Genomic DNA, 17,536 nt, shown 5'->3' on the forward strand with positions numbered 1-17,536 from the left:
TGACGCCTGAGAAACGGATAAACAGATTGGTGCTGTTGTACAGTATCTGGAGTCTTGTTCTCGTGTTACTTTTTCATATGGTTAATAGCTACAAGATGGGTTTCCCTGTTACTGGGGAACAATGAGCCTCTATTCTGGATGTCATCCTGCACTAAGAATTCAGCTGAACAGGAGCAGCTAAAACTGTACCCATATCAGCAAGGATACCAGGTAGAAGCAGTACCAGGACTGGAGCAGCAGGAACTGAAAGGTAATCAGGGATCACCAAAATGTGTCCTTATATTTTCTGCTGGCTGCCCCTTTCAGGCTCTGTCTTCTCTGGGATCAGTGGAGAAATCACTGGTAGAGTAGTAATTTTGAAGTGCAGGAGCCATAGTCAGACCCAAAGGAGAGTCCAAAAATAAGAACAGCTGTGTCGATCCATTATTACACACACACACACACACACACACAGAGAGAGAGAGAGAGAGAGAGAGAGAGAGATATGCAGGTTCTACTTGCATCCAAGTGAACACAAGGAGAAGCCAAATTCACACATTAGCCACCTGTAGTCTATCATGTGTAAAAGGCAGAGTGGGGTGGCTTCAATGGTCCTATTGAAAACACTATGTTCTCTCCATCCCATTTCTTAACATCCACATGCAAAAGGGTATCTATGCATGCATTTAATCACACATAAGTGCTCTAAGCAATCAGCTGCTCACTTATAGGCAGAGATCCATTCTCAGTGTGTGAATGTCAAGAGGACAGGACCAGCTAGGGGTGCATCACATGAGGAAGGGCCAAGGCCTAGATTCACTCCTCCTTTTCTCTGAAATAACCTTACTTGGGTTACCTGTGAATAGGGATTTATTATCATCAAAGTGGAGGGGTTCCCCACATCTCCCTGTTGAAAGTCCACTCTCTGTCAGTCCCAAGTTTTTGCTTTATAATGGGTGAAACACTCCTGGGAATCTCAGCTTCAAAAGGCATGTTTCTAGCAGTTACGCCTATGGAGATATGTTTTAGTGAAAATTCAGAATCAAAATATTTTTGCATATTCATGTGTATGTAAAGCATTAATTGTATTTGGACATTTGCTGACCTCTATTTCCTCCTCTATTTCCTCCTGTAAGATCATTTGGTAAATACAAAGCAATTAGTGAACTTAAAAGCTACCAGTTTACACTGTGGTCTATCACTTTCAGAGAGGCTTAATTGGATAGATTTATATTGTTGCACACATTCCATTCGCTTTAGCTGCTTGCTGAACAATTTAGACAATCAAAATCTGCTTTATGTTTATAGCACACACTGAAATGTTGTTAATAGATATATATTTTTACAGGTATGTCATTTTGCTCCCAATAATTGTTCACTCCTTGAAACATCATATTATTATTTTTTTAAAAAAGAAAGAACAGCACTCCCATATTTCTACAAATAACTTTTTCTCATATTGTCTTCCCTCTGTGCAAGTATTCCCTGAAGGACTTTTTAAAAACAACAGCAACAATATTTTATAAAGATAAACTACTCCAATAAATCTCTTTGAACAAGAATGAAAAATTAAGATACTATTAGTCCCTCATTAGTGAACTATTAGGGGGAGAAATGCCCCAAAGTATGATAAATTAGAGTAAAGTGTGGGATCACTAAACTAAGGCCCCAAAGAGGGTGTGTGTGAAATTATTCTACTTTATTTATAATATTGATATCCCACTTTTTAGCAAAAGTGCCCTGAAAGTAGTTCACACATAAAGGTTAACGTTAATACCAACAGTAAAGTACAATATCTAAACATCAGAATTGTAAAAGGACACCCAAATGTCAGCAACGAAGACAATGAAGCAGTAGTCAGACCAAAATACGAGGGCTTAACTACCAAGAGCTCAGTAAAATAAACAGATTTTCATCTGTTTCTGAAGAGGCAAGAGGAGCTCATACATTGGTATCACAAAGGATGGAACTCCTTAATTCAGTAGAGGCAGAAGTCCCAACGTCTACTCAGAAAAAATACAGTGGTGCCTCACAAGACGAAATTAATTCGTTCCGCAAGTTTTTTCTTCTTGCGAGTTTTTCGTCTTGTGAAGCACGGTTTCCCATAGGAATGCATTGAAAATCAATCAATGCATTCCTATGGAGACTGTCCGGGGACAGAGGGGAAGCGCCGCGGGCCTTCCCCTCTGTCCCTGGACCTGTTTTAAAACAAGGGAAGGGGCAGCGGGGAGAATCACTTCTCCCCGTTGCTACCCCTTGGTTCAAAAGGGGTCCGAGGACAGAGGGGAAGGCGCGCGCGCACCTTCCCCTCTGTCCCCGGAGTTTGCGGGGCTGGCAACGGGGAGAAGCGATCTTCTCCCCGCCACCCCTTGCTTCAAAAGAGGTCCGGGGTGCGGGGGCAAGCTTCGTTTTGCGAAGCAAGCCCATAGGGAAATTCGTCTTGCGAAGCAACTCGAAAACAAAAAAAAACCCTTTTGTCTTGCGAGTTTTTTGTCTCACGAGGCGTTCGTCTTGCGGGGCACCACTGTATAGCAGGCCTGTTTGGATTGGATTGCTTCAGCCCAATCTCCAAGCAGTGAGAGACTTCAGGGACTCCACTGCTTACCTGAGTTTCAGTATCCTTGGAATTAAGGTCACTGGAAACTGTGGTGTCTTTAGGGTATATGGTTTTATTTACATACATATATGTAACGTAACATGCCCCCAGCATTAACCCTCCAAAATATCTTGCATTCCCATAATGCATCCAGAATTATGCATAATTCTGTATCCAGAAGAGTTCCCAGACCTATAGCTATGGTCTCAGCAGAGAAAGCAAGTTCAGCCTCTCTATGTCTTGCCAACTTCCAGCTCTGAAAATAGACGAAACAGACAAAGCTACTTTCTAGGATTTTCTTCTCCTACCTTCAATATGATGTAGCCTCCAGCCAGGCGAGGGAGGCTCCTTCCCTTCTGAAAGAGCATCACCAGCCAGTTGTTCCCATGGCAACATAGCCAACTCTTTACTTATGCAGATAGGATGCTTAACCAACATGTTTTGAACTAGGTCCAGAAACAAATGGCTAAGTAACTAATGTGGTTGTTTCAAAATTAGGTTTAATATGTTCACAATGGCCAGTGCCTGATTCTTCTTCTTCTTTTTCCTTCCTTCTTTTTTTTTAAAAAATAGCAATCTTTCTGGAGATGGAGAGTAAGCAGGAAAAAGGCACCCAACATTTCAATGTCACTCTTCTTCAAAAACACACAAAAGTATTATTTGGAGTAAACTTTCTGCTTCACCGCTGCTTCTCCAGAGCCTCTTGGCAAAGGCAAATTCTCTTTGGAGAAGAAAGATCCCTGACAATTTTCTAAAATATCCCATTGAACATTCATAGCTGAGAGAGAGTTCCTCCAAGCATCTTCATTCTATCATCTAATTTTTGCAATTCATGGCGCCTAAGTGTCCAATTCAACATCAAATTCCTGTTCCGTGAATTTAATAGCACTTAGTAAGGTACTTATGGAAATTTCACAGGTAGAACCAATCTTTGTCATATTCCCCAGGGTAGAAATTACATGAAGTGGGAAAGAATATGAAGCCATGGAGTGAGAACTCCCTGGAGATGCCTCCTGTCTCTCTGCAATGTATTAGCAATCATGTCTCTAGGGCTGGATCTCGACACATCAAAGAAGCGTTTCAGTTAAAAGCGTTGTAAATTTAAACAGGGAAAACAGGTAGAGGGAAAAAGGGACCCCACGTCACCATCCGGTGGTGCAATGTTATATCACACATAAGGTAAAGGTAAAGGGACCCCTGATCATTAGGTCCAGTCGTGACCGACTCTGGGGTTGCGGCGCTCATCTCTCTTTATTGGCCAAGGGAGCCGGCGTACAGCTTCTGGGTCATGTGGCCAGCATGACTAAGCCGCTTCTGGCAAACCAGAGCAGCGCACGGAAACGCCGTTTACCTTCCCACCGGGCAGTACCTATTTATCTACTTGCACTTTGACGTGCTTTCGAAATGCTAGGTTGGCAGGAGCAGGGACCAAGCAATGGGAGCTCACCCCGTGGTGGGGATTCAATCCACCGACCTTCTGATCAGCAAGCCCTAGGCTCTGTGGTTTAACCCACAGTGCCACCCGCGTCCCTATATCGCACATACAACACATATACATCACTTTTTCTTTACTAGTCTAGCTGAGTCCTATGAGTGCAGGTATCATTTGAGCTTCAGCAACAAATTGCAGGGGGGGGCGAAATAATGCGCTGCAAATATCTTACAATGTCAAGGTTATATTCTTTGTTTAAGACTGTTGATGGGGGTCAGAGTTCAACATCAGATGTCTTCTTCTATTGAACTCCTCTTAGTTTCAAAAAGTAATTTGCTATACAGTGCTGCAAGTTGCTATTTCAAACTAAATGGGGTGTGTAAGAAGCCCAATGCCGCCTTGGTCACGCAGAAGTAGTTGTGCACTTTGAACTATGAAGTCCACAACCATCGTTTTTTGCACAGTGATATATCACAATATTTTAAGCAGTTTTAGATCTATATAGGAAAACAGAGTTTTAAGGAACACAGGAACATATCCCATATGATTCTTAATCAAGTTGGTTCATCCCCAAGTACCAACACTTCAGAAAGAGTCCAAGTCAATTTTGTCAAGCACTAGGCACGTGAGTTCAAAACACACAGGCCTTGCAATAGGACCACATCAGTCTGACTCATTCCTATGGATAGATGGAGGAGAAATTCAATTAAGTTCACATTTAAAGAGGGAAAACGACCAAATTCACACTTTCTGAAACAAAATGTGAACAGAAACACAGTCATCCTTCGAAATTGCACTTCTCAGAATTTTGAAGTGCAATGCTCTAGCCAATTCATTAGGGAAAATACAATACAAAAAGACTTTATATTAAAGGAAACTGCTTTGCAAAAAAATTGCATACATCAGGCAAATTTGCATACAAAAATGTGCTCTTTGGGATAAATGCCCACTAAAATGCTGGTGAACTTTTCTTTTCTTTTTTTAAATGCAAGCTGCTGCAAAAAATGTGGAGAGCTGAATTTAAGACTGGAACAATGAGAAACCAAGAGAACTGAAATTGACAGAGCCATCCATCCCTAGATCATACATTATGAGACTCATGACAAATGCTCAATAAATTGAATGCAATTTTAGCAGAATATTTTTAGGTTGTTTTAACAGCAGATATTTTTGAACATTTCTGTAAAACTGGGGCAGAGGGACTTGGAGTGCTCACCATGGGAGCTGCTCTACAACTTGCCCACTCAACCTGCAATGTCACTCATATTTTGTTAATGCCTCACATTATCTATGGGAAGTGATTTTGTGTTCTTTGTCATTCTCAATGGAAATGCACAAGTGGCATCCAAAGAGCAATTAAATATCTATAAAAAGTCCATATGTCTGCAACCAGAGCTGTGTACAAGGAAGGGATTACGCTGTTGATTCTCGTTTGCTTTCTATTTGCACTTCACAGAAAAAGCTAGAAAGTTAAAATGTTTCAACATTCCTGACAAACGATCAAAGCGAGGGGCGCATAAAAGCTCTGTAGAGAGAGCTTAAAAACTGTGGTGGCGCGCTTGCGCTGAAGGCATGAGAAGTGACAAGTCAGTTTGTTGTAGGAATAATTCTGACAACTGTCGCATCCATGGAAACAAGGCTCTGGGTCTAGTTAGAAGCCAGAGAGTGAAAGCCTCAGCAAATCTTTTTAGGTGTTGCAAATGTATTCAGATTTAAGTGCTTCTTCTAAATATCAATATTGTCAACTACTCTTCCTTTAAGGGACACCTGCTTGCCATGGAAGAATATCAATAATAGGTGAACAGCAGCGCTTTTTTCTAAAAAATATGATTAGGGGTATTCCTACTCATATTGAAATACTGCCCCTCAATGAGGCCAAACTTAGATTCACAAAATGTTTAGGGGTATGCATACCCCTTCGTACCTCCCCCCCAAAGGCACTGGTTAACAGTATCAAAAATTAGCTAATTTAATAGACTGTAACACATGAAAAACACTGCTCAGCTGAATGGCTGTGTTATTCCTTTGCCACCATGCCCCCACCCAAATACTTGCATAAAAACTAAGTCTTAAATATGATTGCCTTATAAAGAAACATGAGGCCTGCGCAGCACTGCCCTGAACAGACATCTGTCACTTAGCAGATGTCATCCTAATAACTCATCCATACAACTCAGCTCTCCAGTAAACAAGAACAATAGATCTGATTTGATGGATTTGCAGAGTGAAGTCTGGAAAAAAGACTCTGATGTCTAAGCTCTGTCTGTTCTGAATAACTACTGCTTAGATACAGCATGATTTCTCCAAATAGGCCTCTCCTCTAAGGGCTCACACATGTCACACACACACACACACCAAAAAAAAAAATCCAATATTTTACCAAAGTAATAGTATACTTCATTCCCCGCCCCCTTCCGCTTGAACATCTGCTAGAGAAAATAATGGTCTTCCATTTAATTTATTCTTATCAACCACATTTGTTTGTGTGGATGTTTGGGATCGTAATGATGAAACTACAGCTCTCAAACTGGTGTTTATTTGTGTTTAATTGCATTGATTTGGAACATTCAACCAGACACATACAAGGCTTGAACAAAAAACGGAAGTGATTTAATCCCACATCCTATTCATTGCCATTTGAATGGAATTGGACTGTTAGGCTGTGGTTTTTTTACATAAATGGGAATGCATGTAAAAACAGAAGAAGAACCCTGCTGGGTCAGACCAAAGCCCTATCTACTTCTGCGTCTTATTTCCCCTCAGTGGCAAACCAGATGCCTATGGAGAACAGAAGAACAGGCAAGTGATAGACCTTTCTCAATATAGTTTTCCAGTGACTGAGATTTAGGGACATGTTGTCTCTAATCCTGGAGGTAGCGTGCAGCCTTCATGACTAGTAGCCACTGATTGCATTATGTTTCCGATAATTTTCTCTTTCACTTACAGAAAGACTTGTCATGCACAGCTGGACTTGGATCAAGGCCTTTTAGCCTACTAGCAAATTAACAGCACAACCCCATGCATACTTGCTCAGCAGTATGTTCCACTGTGATTTCATCTATTAAGGGTGTTTAGGGTTGTAGCCTTATTTTAATAAGCATGTGTGTGAGAGAGAGACATTATTTTTCTGCCAACAGTCAGTATATCTTGGGAAGGAACTGCATAATCACCTGTCTCATTTTGTCTTGATTTAAATTGATTACTGCAGATGCAATCATTGCTATATACACATCACTTGACTCCCAACAGTAAAAAAAATCACAAAGATCACTTCCAAGTAACAGTGGGCAAAATCTTGACTCACTTTGAAAGCTGTATAGCATCACAGCCTCACATCACTCCATCAGTCCATGCCACAATGGGAATATATAGAAACACATACCAGGTAGTTCATTCAATGGATGCAAAGAAATGAAAAGGACTGGACAGGCTTCACAGCAGATTTCTTTTTCCCACCACTACCTGGTCAGTACCTAGTAGATGGTCTGTGTGCTGCAGGTGAGAGATGCTTATATGGCAGGGCGTGGGAAGCCCAAACCTCTGGATACCTATCTGGAAAGCACAGGGAGCCTTGTTTCTTCATGGCCTATGTGTGGAACCCAGACTACAGATGTACTTGTGCTTTCCTTATGCACATTATTCCTAAGGACCTTTCTTGTGGAGTTTTCAAGGGCCAGGATGCTGCCCACTGCATTGGTGCAATTTGCAGCTTTACTGTTACAAGTATTAAAGGGAAGTTCTTCAAATACAGAATCGGGATTTTATTCTACAGTTGTTTTATGTTGTTGTTTTTGTTGTAAAGGAAGTTTTGCTTTGTACACTTTTTTTTTACCTCAACAATAAGATTTGCAGATTTAAGTAATCCTTTTATAATTGTTTAGCTAGTAATCCCATCAGTTGCTAGCTAGTAATCCCATCAGTTCAACAGAGGAAACAAAACAAAATCAACCGTTTTTTACAGAACAACAGTTTAGGGAAGAGTGATGATGAATTTTCACATCTTGCACTTGTACTGTGCACACACTGTACACACATGAAGTGCAACAATATCTTCCTTATCTATATGATCGACTTTCTTCTATCAAGCTTACAGCTATAGGCAAGGGCCTTGCTTCCAAAACTAGAGGCTAGAACACCATAACTTGAGGTCTTTGTCCAAGGATCCATCAAGAACATAAATCATCATTATTAGAGTTTTCTCATCCAATGACTATAGCTGTGGTTGGGCAATGAAATAAACACTGCCCATTTTCTCTATAGATCACTACTCTCTTTTCCAGCTCCACGACAAGGGGTCAAAATGACAACCTCCCCTCTCTAAGATGAACAGCTGTGAACACTGTATGGGATTTTAGTCAATGTCTTGCTGATATTAGTCAATGGACCCGAAGAAAGCCTCTGAATAAATTGCCTGTACCAGATGTCAGCAACATGCGTGCATTTAGCCACTATCAAGGCCACTTTGTATCTCAGCTGTCAGTCAAGAGGTATCATTTTCCCCAAAGTGGCAGAGAGGGAACATGATTGGGGTACCCAGCGGCCCCTCATAAATTCTGAACAGCCTAGTTTGCAAAGGACCGAGAAGTGAGCTGCTACACTGAAATGTATGCAAAGCTGCTGTCTGCCAATCCATTTGTAGAGCTAGAATTGCAGGCAAGTTTGAAAGCCCCTGTCAATACCTGTCTACTGGACAATTTTGATCCACGGTTCCCAAGGCCCTCCTCAAAGCCATTATCCACCATTTGATTGATGGAGTCCTGTTAAAAAAGGAGGGGGAAGCTACCTGGGTTTTCGATCCTAAATCCAAACATGGCAAGATCAAATTCAGCAGAAGGTTTGTTTAGATGCTGCAACTGAAAAACCACATCTTGCTAGATACCCTGTTTGCAGAGGACAGACCTCTCTGTTGCCAATGGTGTGAAGGAAAGAAAGCTATTCAGTCAGAACTAAGGAACCCTCTCTGCCAAAGGTGAAAAATAAACACAATTGACAAAATGTTATGAGCAAAGTTGCACCACAATATCACTGGACTCATTTTTACTCAGCGTACATCACTGAATGGACCTGCTTCCTCCCCATGAATTCATAAATACATGGAAGTTATACATAAGATGAGGCTGCTGGATTAGGCCCATACCATCCAACATTTCTTCAATGAGAATAGGGATGCCCTATTCCTTAATAATAATAATTTTATTATTTATACCCTGCCCATTGGGCTGGGTTGCCCCAGCCACTCTGGGCAGCTTCCAACATACATATATTAAAAACATAATAAAACATTAAGCATTTTTTTTAAAAAAACTTCCCTATAAAGGAATGCCTTCAGGTGTCTTCTAAAAATGGTATATTTAAATTATTGGCTCGGGGGGTCACAAAACTCCGTACCCTCCAACACTTCTCCTATGAAAATAAGGATTTCTTAAGGAAAAGCAGGAAGTTCCGGGATCAGATCAGAAACTGGGATAGCTTCTGTAAATCTGGGACTGTCCCTGCAAAATAGGGACACTTGAAGGGTCTGCAGGCCATTGGCCCACTTAGTCCAGCATCTGGTTCTCACTGTGACTGACCAGATGCCTCTGGGAAGCCTAAAAGGTGGATATAAGTGTAACAACCCTTTGCCCACCTGTAATTCACAGAAACTAGTCCCCCAGCCCTCTGGAGTAGATTTTGAGGTTGCAAGAGGGTCCCCAGAGGAGAGGAGGGATAAGTTCTATTGTGTTAGCAAAGGTCTGCTGCACATGTGGAATAGAAGTCTTGGATACTGCTTATGTACTGCTGTAACCCTCACAACTTTAGAACTTGATTCAAATGATTAAGCAGGATCTATCCCTTATATCCTTTAAGCAGGTCTAAGATCACCCTCCTTTCTCCCTCCCCTCTGTGGCTTTTCATGACTAATAGGAAGCAGACGTGTTGCATTGTGGTCTGGCTTAGCTTCATTGATTATTTCTATGGTTGTTTTTAGATTTCAGTATTGCTATGAAATTGATAGTTTAAAAGATATTTACATTGCATTCCTATTTACATTTTTTATCTATTTCTGGAGCCTGTTCTCCCAAAACAGAGCAGAAGCCTTTAAGAGAAATAAATGTAATTTCCGACTAACGCTTGCCTTCCTTTAAGACTGGAATGCATTCAGCAACCCCTTTCCTTCACATTTCCATCTTCTAAAAAATAGTACTGAGAATGTTTTGATCAAATTATTGTTCTTGATGCTGCCTCTCTGAAGGCCAGAATCATCAACTCTGCAATTAACAATTCTCTTTTCAGTCAGAAAAAGCTCGCTGGCAAACACTCTGGGTGCTTTTTGGAAAGACATTCAGAAGCTTGTTTATAAATTAAAATGATGCATTTGTAAAGCTATTGAAATGGGATTTCCCTTCCTCATGAAAACAGACTAAAAAATCAAATCTTCCAAGAAGCAGACACTCCCCAAGGTCCCACCATTTTGCAAATCCTCAATTTGCTAAGCTGGACAGGCTTCTGTTTGCAATTTATGTTTGCTTCTTTTGATGGCATTTTGGCACTTTTGCTGGCATTATGCAAGTGTTTATGAGTGCACAAAGGAGGAAAGATAAAGCTAGGATAACTCAAGAATAAAACTGTTATGATGGACCATTTTTCTTCCTTGGCACCATTATTTCCTTCATTTTTTCCCTTTAGGTTGTTCCCTTGGATTCTTTCACCTGTGTGATTTTTAAATAATTGGGAAATCACTGCTGAATAGTCTGTCAAAGAGGATCATCTTGTATCATATGGATAGACAGGGACAAAAAAGACAAACTAGACAAAGGCCGGGGACTCAGACAGTGTGCCAATATCGCACAAAAGACGGCAAATGAGTGATGTGTCAGCATACTTAGGGGGGCACGGAAGATGGCAGAAGTACAATATAACATTTATTTATTTATATTTAAAAGCCACAGGAGATGCCACCCAAAAGTCATTACCATGGCAAGGTATCTTCCTTCCCTTCCCATCATAACATCATATTGGAGCACAGCTGTAGGGAGTCCAGATGTCGCCATAATTACTTTAATGATCCATAGTATTGCTTTGATAACCTGAAAATGGCTAAACATTGGAACATTGTAATAGGTGAATGCAACAGTCATAGACATGTATCAGTAAGGAAAATAAGACAAGTCCTTTTGACACGCTTGGGCAACTCTTGTGGTCATTGCTGGTACATCTTGTGTCTGAACCTAAGAACAGAAAGGAAAAATAAAAAAATTCCTTCCAGTAGCACCTTAAAGACCAACTAATTTAGTTCTTGGTCTGAGCTTTCGTGTGCATGCACACTTCTTCAGATACACAGTATGCATGCACACGAAAGCTCAGATCAAGAACTAAATTAGTTGGTCTTTAAGGTGCTACTGGAAGGATTTTTTTTTATTTTGACTATGGCAGACCAACACGGCTACCTATCTGTAACAGAAAGGAAAGTTAGTCTAGTTCAATCCATTCTAAGCTTTGGGTTAAATCTGCTAATGAACAAAGAGGTGACATGAGATGTTCAAGTGGGCAAGTGACATTTAGTAATTGTCCATCATGGACAGAGAGGACCCTAGGCTGATCATATATTTGCTTTTATGACATTACCTTATTTATCATAGATTATGGGAGGAAATAATGAAATAGGAGGCATGAGCTAGGACTATGAGAGTGTCATTCATGAGAGTTACTGTTTAGTTATATCTGTTTAACTTTATTCTGTAATACAGTGATACGTCTACTTACGTTCACCTCCAGTTACGTATCCTTCAGGATACGTGCACTGCAAACTCGGAAGTATTTTTTCCAGGTTTCACCATGCACGCATGCGCAGAAGCACTCTATGCGCCGCATGCATGTGCAGAAGCACTAAACCGTGTCGCATGCATGCACAGAAGTAGCACCTCCAGATGCGCACACCTTGGGATCCAACCGGAGCTCCGGAACAGATCCTGTGTGCAACTGGAGGTACCACTGTATAGTCTAAATGGATTATTGAATATACTGTACTCAGTAAAGTCATATTTTTATTTTGACTTATTTTCACTGGGTTGGATTATTACAGGATGTGTGATCTTTGTTGTATATTTTGTTGCTTCTGTGGCTGGTAAACTGCCTTGTGTATAGCAGTGTGGGAAGGTGGTATGCAAGTTAAAAGTGAAATGAAAATGAAATGAATGCCAGCTGAGGGTTGTCTGTCCATTCCCTGGGATGCTGACATGATAAGATGCTAAATGCTTGAATACGTTTTTGCATGAACATGCTGTAGTGTCCTTTTTGTAACAGGGAAGATATGTAACAAATAAACTTCTCTGTTGAACAGCCTGGACAGAAATTTCTGAAGGCAAGCAAGTGCCACCTCCTCTGGAGATCTAGACTCTCACCCTGTGGGTAATAGCCTAGAAGGAGCCATCATTTACTGATAACTAATTGGTACCATCATCCAGACACCAGGGACCTCCGGTAATGAGGTTGTGCCACAAATTTCATTCAGATCATAATTAAAATCCTTCACAGTGTCAGCATACTCTGAGCTTCCCCTCACCAATGTTGCACTATTGACAGCACCACAGAAGAAACTGGCCAGTTCACTGGGTCCCAAATGCGCATTAGGACTCTAACCAAGCTTGTCAGTACAAATAGAAGCAAAATCCCGCTGGACCTAAAAAAATAAAAATAAACCTCAAATATATACAACAGCTACAGCTTGGAATTGTTTTCGGGAGTGCCAGGATTTTGCTTGCTGTTGTTTGAATTGTCTGTTTAGCTCTTCTTAGTCATTCCTTGGAAGGAATCAAAATTTGCTGATCTAGAACAGATCTGAGGCTAAAGCTGTGTTGTTTTCTTCCCTATCAATGCGGCTGCAGACTGTGCAGTCTCTGTTTAGAGCCAAAGAAGGTGAATTTGCAGAGATGCGTGCCACTGCTTATTGGCTTAAACAGAGAGCTGCAAGATGCAAATGCTTATTACATTTTAATGCAAGCCACTCCCAAAGGAATCTGCACAAAAACGACTGATGCTTTATTCAGAAGCAAATAAAAGCTTGTGTAAAGGTCATGACACAATCTGACGCAAAGCAAAGGGATATTAGTATAACATAGCCAGGAGCTCCGTGAAGCACATGGGGGGGGGGTGGAGAAGGAGGAGCTGGACAGGATGAACAGATGGAAAACCCAGGACAAAGGGGGTCAGACACATTTAGAAAGGAGAGACCACAGTGAATTGGTAGAGCACATGCAGAAGGTCCTGAGATAGTCACTGGCATCTCCAGTTAGAACCAGGTGGCAACATTTGCCTGTCATAGTAATCAATTCTGAGCTAAGTGGGCAAGTGTCCTAACCTATGAAGTCTCCTATGTTGCTAGAATGTGGAAAACTTTGGCCCAAGCCAGTAAGAGATATCTGGCCATGGAAGCAGCTGCGATGACATTTCTTCATCTATTGATCATTGTTTTATTTTAAAGATTCTTGACCTCCCCACCAAACCCCCCCCCCAAAAAAAATTCTCAGCATTTTAGTGTACATTTCTCCTAATATCCATATGTTTGCATGCAATCTTGCTTAATATACAATTTTTTGCAAGCAATTTCTTCTAGTGAACTGTATTTTTGCATGTTATTTTCACTAATAGATGCAATGCATGTACAATTTTGCTAATAGACACACTTTTGTATGCCTTTTGTTGGAAAACTGCATTACAAAATACAGAGAAATGCAAATTTCAAAGTTTGGGTTTACATAGTGCAAATTAGGTTGATTTGCATTAAAATGTGAAGTGAAGTGACTTGCCCTCTTATTCCCAGAAGCATCTATATAACAAAGCACACTCAGGTCATCAAATTTTGCAATATAGTTATTTCCCCTCTCCCCCTCCCCCACCTCCAAAGAAGAAGGGCCAAATTATGGATTTCAGATTAAATTTTGTACAAAAATACATATTTTAACATTAAATGCATGCAAAAATGTGTATTTTGTGGGGGAAATACATGCAAAAATGGGTGTATAATAATCACAACTTGAAATGGAAATGGAAAGGACTTGTGAATGAAGACATGTGAAAGTCACATAGAACAGAAATTGATTGATCAACTCATCCCTAAAAAGAAAGCTTAGTTATCGCTACTGTGGTTGTAGCTTAAAAAATAATAATACAATGCATTTAATTTTTGTTCCATAGAAAACATAACATCAACAATAGGGATAAAGAATAATAATCTACATATTTTTGTTTATTAGCTGTACAGTATCCATGATAATTACAATATTTTTTTATTATGTTCCCAGTATTATTATTTTTATCAAGTCTAATGCTTTCCCTTATCCCAGCAAATCTTTTCAGTGAAATCCATGGGCAGTGGTAGCTTTTAGATTCTATGAAAAGGGCCCATGTAATCAGAAAAAAATCTAGTAGGAAGAAAGGAAGTGGCCTCATACCAAGTCAGACAACTCATTAAGCCCAATATTGTTTCTGAAGGATGGCGGTCTTCCATATCATCTTATCCCTTTTTAAATTTGGAAAAGCCAAGGATTGAGGCAGTGGGAACTTCTGCATGAGAAGCAGGTGCTCTACTTTGCCTCCTTCCTATTGACAAAGAAGTGTATCAAAGGATACTTACTCCGTGTTGAGAAGCAACATATTTCTGATTCTGGGGACAAATTGCAGGTGAAAGGTGTCATCTTCCTACCTTGCTTATGAGGCTCCAGTGAAAAGCAATACTTGATTCAATGGACCCTCCAACCCTAAACCCTCCAAACAGTTCTTAGAGGGGCAGTGATGACAGCTATAAGTTTGTGTTCATTTCGCCCTGGACAGATAGTGTATCGATCAAATTGATTCCTCATAAAACTTAGTCCTTCTTTAGTAGCTTTATTTATAATACACATTTTAAGAGTACATGTTTTATGACTTGTGGACATGCCAGGAAAATAGACTGTAGCCGGACAGCCTTAATAGTTGCATAGTAAAACCTGAGAGTGCTGTAAGAAAATAGCAGGCATTTTAGTGGGTTCTAGCTACTCTGGGTAATATGATAGGCCCCAAGTTCAATAACCTAATGCCATTTTAAGGAGACTATCAAACACAGAAATGGATATAGAACTTAACATTAACATTTATGAAGCTCATATAATCTAGAAGGTTACATTACTCTGTTACAGCCACGTGAACGTTCCTCACACAGTCCCATAGACTACAATCAATTCCATGTCAGAAGACAAATAAAGCATACTGATTCTGAGATACGATGCAAATTTCCTATATTTCAAACTAGGGATGGAGAAATCTGTCCATGTTAGTTTAGCATTTTTCCAACTGAGTTCAGTTCACCTCATTTCTGCATCTGCTTCTGATTTCTTTCATGGAAAATCCATCAGGTTTTTTGGCTCTTGATAAAAACATTTTTGCAAGCAGTTTACCCCAATATAAAGCAGTCTGGAGTGTTCGGAGGCCACCAGGTTGACCTCAAACTAACCCTCTGTAGCTATATAAAGCACCTATGGTCCTTTTCATCTCAAGGACCCCTAGCCAGCTCCTTTTATGAAGTATGTTTCTGTCCACCACTGAACAGCACTTGGACCTACTTAGGAGACTCACAAAATTGCTTCCAGTCCTTCTGACAGTCTCTCCCCATTTCCAGAAGTTTGTTTTCAAACTTACCTCCATCACTAGACCACTCAATGGTCCTCTGTTCCCCAAAAACAATTTCCCCCTAGATTCTTCTGATTTGTCTGTAATCTGTAGCACATCAAGTCAACTTTCTCTGACCCACCCCACCTCCTAGCACCAGCCCTTTGCATGCATGGTCTGTCATCCCACAGGACCTGCCTTTACCATCATGTTCCCCTTCTGGCCTGCTTGGGTTCTGTTCTTGGCAGCTTGCAAGAAATACACAGCAGGAAACTGTTCCCAGCACTAGTCACTTGCCACCCTCTTTCCATACTGAACAGAATGAATGGCAACAATCTGCTGTGCCTCCACACACTCCCTCTCTCCCCATCACAGTTATTTTCACTATTATTTGCATTTCCCTTAATATATACACCTTTGTACACATTTTTAATGTGTATATAAAAATGTATGCATAAAAATACAGAGTACTGCAAATGTTAAGGTTTTGGGAGATGACTGAGAGGTGATGTGATAGCCATCTTCCAATCGCTGAAGGACTGTCACTTCATGGAGCAAGATTGCTTTCTGCTGCTCCAAAGGGTGGGGTCCAAACCAATGGTTTAAAATACAAGAAAGGAGATTCCAACTAAACATTAGGAAGAATGTTTCGATGGTAACAGCTATTTGACAGGTAAACAGACTACCTTGGAAGGTGGTGGACCAAACCTCCATTGGAGGTTTTTAAGTAGAGGTTGGATGGTCATCTGTCAGTGATTATTTAGGTGTGACCCCTGCATCACAGGGGGTTGAATTAGATGACCCCTTGGGTCCCTCCCAAGCCTACAATTCTATGATCCCAAGGTAAGCTGTGTTTTAGTTTGCATATTTGCCTTGGGAAGTGTAAATTAAGTGTGTTTGCTTTAAGACTATTACTATTAGTATTGGTGGTAATAAATTTATTACCCATCCATCACCAGCAAATCTCAACTTGAACCAAATTTCTTTCCATCCCTTTTCCAAGCATTGGTGATAGGTGCTAAACAGCTACTTCCTAAGTTTTTTCCACCCCACTTTGATCAGTTGGGTTGGGAGCAGGTGACAAAAAGTATCAAAAGCAACTCAGTATCTCCTACTTTTTCCAAGCCTCTTGCATAAGTGGTGTGTTAGGCAGTGGAATCATTAAAACAGAGAGGTGTTTAGGGTTTGACTGAAATAGGCAGCCTACAAATATTTTGAATTTTTTTTAAAAAAAGAATCTCACACAGAGAGCAAACATTTCTACATTATGGGCAGTATTCTACTAAAAAGGTTCGTCTGTGCAAGGAATTCTGCTTGCACTAGGGCCCTTTCCCTATTTTCCTCCTATGTGAACCCTTTGCCCTCCCCAGATCTGCTCTAGAGCATTGGGAGAACCCCTAGAACAGATTGTGGGGCTCAAGCATAGGAGGGAACAACATTCCATTGTCCAAGCAGAAATTCTTTGTATGATGGAACAAGTGTCATAGTGTTGCCCACCCTATATACTTAATCTGAATTATTATCTCTCCCCAGTACTATTAGCAAACTGTTATTATGAGTTTTTTAAAGAAGCCATGACTACAAACTAGCAAAAAAAAAAAAGGCATAACTTTGTACTGTAAAATAAATCCACAATCTTCTTAAGAGTGGGCATCCAGATCATGGTTTAGATTGGCCTCTATCCCTCTGAAGACCCAGGAGTGAGAATTTCATATGGAGAAGTATAGGTCTAAATGTTTGTATCTCTATCCTCACTGTTTTTAAATGAAATCAATGCCTTATATCTTGGCTCTGTAAATAAAAGCAATTAGTTTGGATTGTCAGACAGAAAACTAGCTGAAGGCAATTTCATCTTGTCTCTTGTATCTAAAAAGTCCATAGTTTGAAATTTATATATATGAGTCAGC

This window comes from Podarcis vaucheri (assembly GCF_965113315.1).
Source record: "Podarcis vaucheri genome assembly, chromosome: 5".
Classification (NCBI taxonomy): domain Eukaryota; kingdom Metazoa; phylum Chordata; class Lepidosauria; order Squamata; family Lacertidae; genus Podarcis; species Podarcis vaucheri.